The sequence below is a fragment of the Myotis davidii genome, unplaced genomic scaffold (assembly GCF_000327345.1).
Source record: "Myotis davidii unplaced genomic scaffold, ASM32734v1 scaffold639, whole genome shotgun sequence".
Classification (NCBI taxonomy): domain Eukaryota; kingdom Metazoa; phylum Chordata; class Mammalia; order Chiroptera; family Vespertilionidae; genus Myotis; species Myotis davidii.
In genome coordinates this window covers 1,204,757-1,212,999 of record NW_006290541.1, presented here as the reverse complement: position 1 = coordinate 1,212,999, position 8,243 = coordinate 1,204,757, and positions in this window count along the sequence as shown.

The window sequence follows — 8,243 nt, the reverse complement described above, 5'->3', positions numbered from 1 at the left end:
ATTTGATTTTGATGTATTTGGGGTGTTTTTTTCTTCTTTTTTAAAAACCCTTTTCTGTACTAAAGCTTTGTTGAACTTGTTAAAAACTTTTAACCTGTGTTATTTCATTTTAGACATTATAGTGTTCATCTATAGAAGCTCTGTTTGGGCCTTTAATAATATTCATGTTTTTACTTAAATTTTTGAACGTATGGAATACAGTTATAATAACTATTTTAACATCTTTGCTAGTTCTAACATCTGTGTCTGTTTTGATTAACTGATCTTTCTCCTCAAGGAATGTAGTTTTCTTCTTTTTTTGCATGCCTGGTTATCTTTGATAGGATGACAGACATTGTTCACTGTTGGATATTTTTGTATTCCTATAAATCTTCTTGAACTTTGTTCTGGGATGCAGATGTTATATGAAAACAATTTGATTCTTTTGATCCTTGCTTTTAAGATTTGTTAGGAGAGACTAGAGCAGTGCTTAATGTAGGAATAATTGTTTTCCGCAGTGAGGCATGATCCTTCTGAGTACTTTGAATTATGAGGTTTAAGCCTGGCTTGTAGGAACAGGCATTATTCCCAACCTTATGTGAACACCTGTTATTTCTTCTAATCCATCAAATGGCTTTTCCTTTGGCCTTGGGAAGGTTCCTCGTACATATATACCAATCATTCCTCTACTGAATACTGAAGGAGGACCTCTTACAAGTCTTCAGGATTCTCTCTCTGTGAAGTTCTCTACTCTGCCATGCAAATCCTAGCTGCTCTCTTCTCTCTGGAACTCAGCTTTTCACCTCAAGAAGTTTACTGTGCTACTCCTGGGTCTTCTCTTCCAATGCTGTGGCCTGGGACATCCCTTAGGTAATATTCTTGGGAAGTCCTACAACTTGCTTCATTTGTTTCCAGTCTCTCAGGAGTCACTCTCCTTTGCTGCCCGGTGTCCAGTGTTCTGAAAATTGTTGTTTCATATATTTTGTCTTTTTGTTGTTGCCATGTTGTTATTTCAGGTGGGAGAATAGATCAAGTCCCTTTTATTCCATCTTGGCTGGAAGCCGAAGTACACTACAAGCTAAATAATTTTCCAAGGCCACACAGTTAACTTGTTTTTCAGCTTGAAATAGAATCTCTGTATATCATTTCATAATTCAGTTCTTATTCCACTGTTTTTGAAGTTTCTGCTAATATCAGTACTCTTTTTTTTTAGTTCAGAGTTTTAGAGAATATGATCTGTTTTTCCTACAAAAATTTTGTTTTGTATGCAACTATAAATACAAGACAATGCAAGTAGCAAGAACAGAGGAAAATATCGATATGGCAGTTTTACCAGCCCCAGAGATTTGAGAGCTTTTTGGAAACACTTTGAAAATCTGCTGCGTTGTCAGCATCCGTTTCATGTTCCATGTTGCATCATTCTTTCATAATTGCATTCTTAAAATATGTACTTGATGAATAATCAACTCCATCTCCCACTTTCAATTATATTTACTGTATAGCATTTCCCAAGGGAACTATTAAAAACATACTCATTAGCTCCATTACATATTTTCACAAAATAGAATTGATATTTATTTTCACTGAGTTTTTTTTTTTTAACTAGGGATCATAGTCCTACCAAAAGCATGGCAGAATCAATAAAAGAGTTTGCTGATAAGCTCAAACTGGTAAAATTTTCCCCCTTTTAATTAATTTTCTTCTTAAACAGAGATTGGCTTTTAAACATTTTATACTGAAGGGTTAATTCCCACTTTCAAATGCATCATCTTGGGGTATTTCTGCAGGAAAATTTATAGCTTTAATGTTTACTTATTTTTTTTTTTTAATAAGAGCCTTCGACTGCTAACTTATAAAGTGATCCTCATCCATTGCCGTGGTTCTCAACGCTGCCTTCACATTGGAATCACCTGGGAGCATTTAAAAGCTGTCAATGCCAAGAGCCTCCACCCAGACCAATTAAATCAGATCTCTGGGCATAGAGCCTGGGCATCTGTATATTTTAAAACTCCCTGGTGATTTTAGTTTGCAGGCAGGATTGAAAATCACTGATGTAGTGAGAAAGCCCTCATTTTATAGACGAGAAAATGGAAGCTCAGAAGGATTAGCTGATGGCTAATGTTATACTGAGAAAGGCACATACTATGTGTTAAATACACACTTGGTAAGTGAGGTTATATCCATCAGCCCTGTTAATTTTATTTGTTTATTATTGTTTTTAAGATTTTTTAAAAAATTACAGTGAATATATAATATGACATTAGTTTCAGGTGTACAGCATAGTGATTAGACAGTTATATACCTTATGAAGTGATCATGCTAAGTCTACTACCATCTGAAACCACACACAAGCATTACAATATTATTGGCTTTATTCCCTGTGCTGTGCATCCTCAGGACTATTTTTATAACTGGCAATTTGTACTTCTTAATCCCTTTTACCCTTTTCTGCCCAGGCTCCCTAGGCCCCCTCCAATTTGGCAACCCTCAGTTTGTTCTCTGTATATATGTGCTTGTTTCCTTTTTAAAAAAATATATTTTTATTGATTTCAGAGAGGACAGGAGAGGTAAAGAGAGATAGAAACATCAATGGTGAGAGAGAATCATTGACTGGCTGCTTCCTGAATGCCCCACACTGGGGCTCAAGCCTGCAACCCAGGCATATGCCCTGACTGGGAATCGAACTGTAACCTCCTGGTTCATAGGTCAATGCTCAACCACTGAGCCACACTGGCTGGGCTGTTTTGTATGTTTCTTTATTTTATTTTTTAAGATTTCACACATAAATGAAATCGTATGGTATTTGTCTTTCGCTGACTTATTTCACTTAGCAGAATGCCCTCTAGATCCATACATACTGTTGTAAATGGCAAGATTTCATTCTTTTTTTTCTTCCATTTTATATATGCACCACCACTTCTCTATCTAATCGTCTACTGATGGGCACTTAAGTTTCTTCCATATCTTGACTCTTGTAAATAATGCTGCAATGAGCATAGGGGAGCATATATCTTTTCAAATTACTGTTTTGAATGTCTTTGAATTAATACCCAGAAGTGAAATGGCTGGATCATATGGTAGTTCTATTTTTAATTTTTTTGAGGAATTTTCATGCTGTTTTTCATAATGGCGGTACCAATTTACAATTCCACCAACAGTGCACCGAGGCTCCCTTTTCTCCACATCCTCACCAACACATGGAGTTTGTTGATTTATTGATGATAGCCATTCTGATATGTGTGAGGTGACTTGTTAATTTTAAATAAAAGAAAAACTAGAGCCACTTGGATTATGCAGAAAGGAAGTATATTGGCTTACATCATTTTTTAAAACCCTCATGTGAAGGTATGTTTTTATTGATTTGATTTGAGGAGAGAGAGCGAGGGGAGAGAGAGAGAGAGAGAGAGAGAGAGAGAGAGAGAGAGAGAAAGAGAGATAGACAGACATTGATTTGCAGTTCCACTCATTTATGCATTCACTGTTTCAACCTGAGTATGTGCCCTGACTGGAAATTGAATCCACCACTTTTTGGGGTATGGGATGACGCTCCAACCAACTGAACTACACCAGCCAGGCCTGGTTTGCATCATATTTAAGTCTAAGTATCCTGAATACAGGTGCTTAAATCCTATAGTAAGGAGTCTTATTTAACTGTACTGAACACTTTTGTACATAAATCTCATCCACTCCTATCAAAATTTCTATATGTATGGTCTGATTACTTAAATGTCTTAACAAACAGCAGTGTGGTGGTTGCCAGAGGGAAGGGGGTCGGGGAAGAAGGAGGTCCTAATATATGGTGACAGGAGATTTGACTTTGGGTGATGGGCACAGAGTGCAATATTCAGATCTTGTAGCATAGAAACCTACACCTGAAACCTATATGATCCTGTTGACTAATGTCACCCAAACAATTTAATACAAAATAAAATAATAAATGTCTGGTCCTTTACTCTTTTTCCTTTCTGGAACATTCCACAACCAATAGCTAAATGTCCTCAATGCCTTTTGCTTACCCACCTTCTTTTTATCACTATCTCCTCCCACATTACCATGTTCTGATTCCTGAGCTAGAACTCCTTCCAGCTCCAGCAGCATCTAAAGGCCCAACCTTCTGGTGCTTCAGTTCAACACAGCATTGTCACCTCAGTTCTCCTCTCTCTTAAAGCAGTGCCTCATAAAGCACTCTAGCATCTGCACACATTCATCACTGGACCAATGAGATGGTGTCAGTCATCTTCATCAAATGTTCAGAGTAATTATGTCAAGGGGTGTGCCCAAGTTCCTAATGATTTCTCAGAAGTCACCCCAGTACTATCTCTCTTATTCCTTTCTTTCTTCCTCTTTCCTGCCCCCGTCTCTTTTCTCTAAAGATCAATGGGAATCAGCAACATTCCCAGCAGCTCATGAGGGACATGAACAGGATTCACTGATTTCTATTTACTTGATGGGGCTTCAAGCAAGTAAATTTCTATTTACTTCATGGTCTTAGAAGGCAATGGGACACACACACACACAGGGTCTCTTCCTTCTATTATGAGAGTTCAGAAATCCTCAGAAGACAGGATTAGCCATAACAAAACTGGTCCCCTTGTTTCTTTCCAAAGGAAGTATGAGGAGCCTGACATTCAGTCCAAGGACAGGCTAGGTTCCACACCCCCCAACACACCCCATAAAAAAAACTCTCTCTTGTAATGTTTGAAACCCCATCAGAAAGTGATCTCCCTGGATCTCTGTCTTAGCACAGAAAGAATGGGGTAGCTGACTTCTGGGTTGATGTGGACGGCATTCTAGGCCTGATGAAGTCTTTCCATGGGCCATTGGGGTAGTGGATTTACAAAACCTGAGGCAGGTAAGTTGAGAGAAGATGGGAGCTTACAACTGTATGAGCCCTTCTCTGGCATTCAGCCCTCTTAAGAGATAGTTTTCAAAGCTTAGTCAGACTCCCTATTCCAATGTCATGATTACCTCTTGTTTTACCTCTCTAGAGTCTATTTGCTTCTGTTCACAGAATCCCAACCCCTACTTTTTGGAAAGGAGCCTCTCCTCCCCCTTCTTGCAATCATATGACTTGCATCCATGGATCTAACACAACAGACCGTCTCTCTGGCTCCACAGGCAGTCAAGTGATCCAAACTCAGCCAATGAGGCTACTCCATTCCTTTCACACAAGGATTGGTTCAAGAGCAGATGGGAGACTGGAACGAAACCAATCAGAGGTCATGAATATCAGTCATAAGCTTCCTGGAATTCATTGCCTGTTCCCCACCGCTGAGAATTTCTCACCGTCATGCTTCTCCGTAAGTACTAGCCTCTCATGATCCCAACTGCTATCTCAATCGACTAGCATTCAATTAAATAATTCCTTTTAGTATATTCAGCAATATACTAAATTTTATGCCAACTAGACATAAAGAGCTTTTTTATGCCAACTAGACATAAAGAGCCTTGAATTTCAAATTCAAAAATTATCATCCAATTGTCCTCCCAAATGAAAGATAAATTATTTCCCTAATGTGTATTCTTATGTCCTCTAGAACAGTGGCTGGCAAACCGCGGCACGCGAGCCACATGTGGCTCTTTGGCCCCTTGAGTGTGGTTCTTCCACAAAATACCGGCTCTTCCACAAAATACTGACTTCTGCGCATGGGCCACAAAGTTTCAATTGCACTGTACGTGTGCACCTGCACATGGTATTTTGTGGAAGAGCCACACTCAAGGGACCAAAGAGCCGCACATGGCTTGTGAGCTGTGGTTTGCTGGCCAAGGCTCTAGAACAACCAAATTTTACTTTATGAAACTACATATTTAAATATATATATGCACACATGTACACACATATGAGCACACAAAGTATCTCTATAAAACACACGCACATAAGATATATGTAAATAATATGTGTGTGCATATATATTATATTAATTTTAATGAATAAGCACTGTATATATTAATTTATAACTGATTTTTCACTACTGTTTTTCACAGACTCTAGGATGCCATCAAATACAGGGGTGGGCAAAAGTAGGTTTACAGATGCTCATATGGCAAATAATATAATTAATAAATAATAATTAAACTGTTTCCTGTACTCACAACTGAAACCTATTTTAGCCCACCCCTATATAATAAACACCATCTTTTACATACCAGAAATACAGAAAAAAACCTTTGCCAAAAAACTTTATGACATTTCAATGATTATAATACATATCATGACTTTAATGATATCCTATATAATAAAACCCTAATATGCAAATGAGCAAATGGCAAAACAATCGGTCACTATGATACACACTGCCCCCTGAGAGTGAGGCAGTGGGCGCCCCCCCCCCCCACTCCGGATCGATCGCTCCGCCTGCTGAGGTGCCAGTGGGCGCCCGCCCCTCCCCGCCCCCTCCGGATCGCTCCGCCTGCTGAGGGCCAGCCCTAGAGACCCTACCCTATATACAGTATATACAGGAAGTACTTGGGTTATGTCAGACTGGAAGTATGTTGTTTCATGGTTACGTCGCCATCTCCCATTTATTTATTAAAAAAAAATGTTCTGTCATTTCAACGTATGTACATATGTGCTTTATGTTTTTTACTATTTATTCACTACAAGTAAAGGTCAGGAATTGTTATCTTTCTTTTCAATTTTTTTTTGCTGTTTCACTTCATTATTGCTGTGCATTGCTCCATGTGAGTGATGTAGGTGCTTATGTAGGTGAGTTCCGACTTACGGTGAAAATCACGTTACATCGCAACGTAGGAATGGATCTCCAACGTAACCCGAGGGCCTACTGTATTGGGAACAGTCTCTTAGATTTAAAAATTAAAACCTGGCAAGGCTACTCTAACACTGAAAAAACAGGATGGTGCAGCGAAGACATGCATGGACTCTGGCTTGCACATTTTGTGGTCAGCCCTGATTCTGACACTTATAACTGTGTGACAAAGCCAATTACTTAACTTCTCTCTGCTTCAGTTTTTCCACCCATAAGATGGGTAAAATGGTACTACTGCCTCAGAAGGATCATGTTACTTACTACTTTTTATTATCAGGGCGAAAATATGTAGCTGCCATACAACAGCAAGATGCCTTTCACGTGTATGAAAAGTATGGTCACTGGTGCATGCGGCATCCTGGATTTCGAGAGGGACATCCAACTGCTGGTTTAGGCCCAACATTCCCCAAGGGGTTCTGAGTTGCGAGAGGACATAGACTAGGCTGAGGGACTCCCTCCCCCCACCTCCCCGTGCAGAATTCGTGAACTGGGCCTCTAGTTAGTACATAAAAACATGTATCTACAATAAATGAAACAGAGTATGTATTAGTCAGCTATTGCCACAATAAAACCGCATAAAAAACTACCCCAAACTCAATTTGGTAGCATTCTATAATAAGGAGTTGCTCATTGCTCTTATGTCTGATGGTTTGCTCAGGATGGGGAGCAGTTCTGCACCATATATGCCATTTTGGGGCCCAGGCTAAAGGGACAGTGGCCTCTGTGGTATGTTATTTCTTTGGCAGATCATTGGAGTATAAGAGGTAGTAAGCCCAACAAAGCAAGCATGTTTTATGTCTATGTATTATGTATTCCTAATATCCCATTAGCTAATTGCATGCTAATTCCAAAGTTAAGCTGTGTGTGTGTGTGTGTGTGTGTGTGTGTGTGTGAAAGAGAGAGAGAGAGAGAGAGAATATATTTCACCCATCATGTCGAAATGTATATACGAAGAGAGAGAGAGAGAGAGAGAGAGAATACATTTCACCCATCATGTCGAAATGTATATACATAATAAACTACTGGGGAGTGAAGCATTGAGACCAATAATTCAATCAATAGGGTATTCTAAAATCATTATGTCCTGTATTTTATGCCCTTTGTAACCTACCTCATATACTTGTTGGAACAAAGCACATCATAACATACACAAAGTGCAAGGGGGAAAATGGAAGTAAATGCACCAAAACATTAAAAATGGTTGTTTCCGAGAGGGTGAGAGATGGCTTTTATTTTCTTCTTTGTCCCTTTGGGTTCTCTAAGTTTTCTATGATGAGTAGGTGTCACTTTTTAAACCTACACCCACATCATTCATTATTTCCTTTAAAAAAAAGTCCATGTAGGAAGGTAGTTAGGAAGAGAAATAAGCAGTTATTTCAGAGGAAATTCAGAGGGAGGCATTGGTTTTTGCGGGGGCAGGGGTGGGGGGGAGGATCAGTATACACAATTAGGTTTCCCCATTGTTAGAGAGATTGGGGTATGAGGCAGGGGATTTAG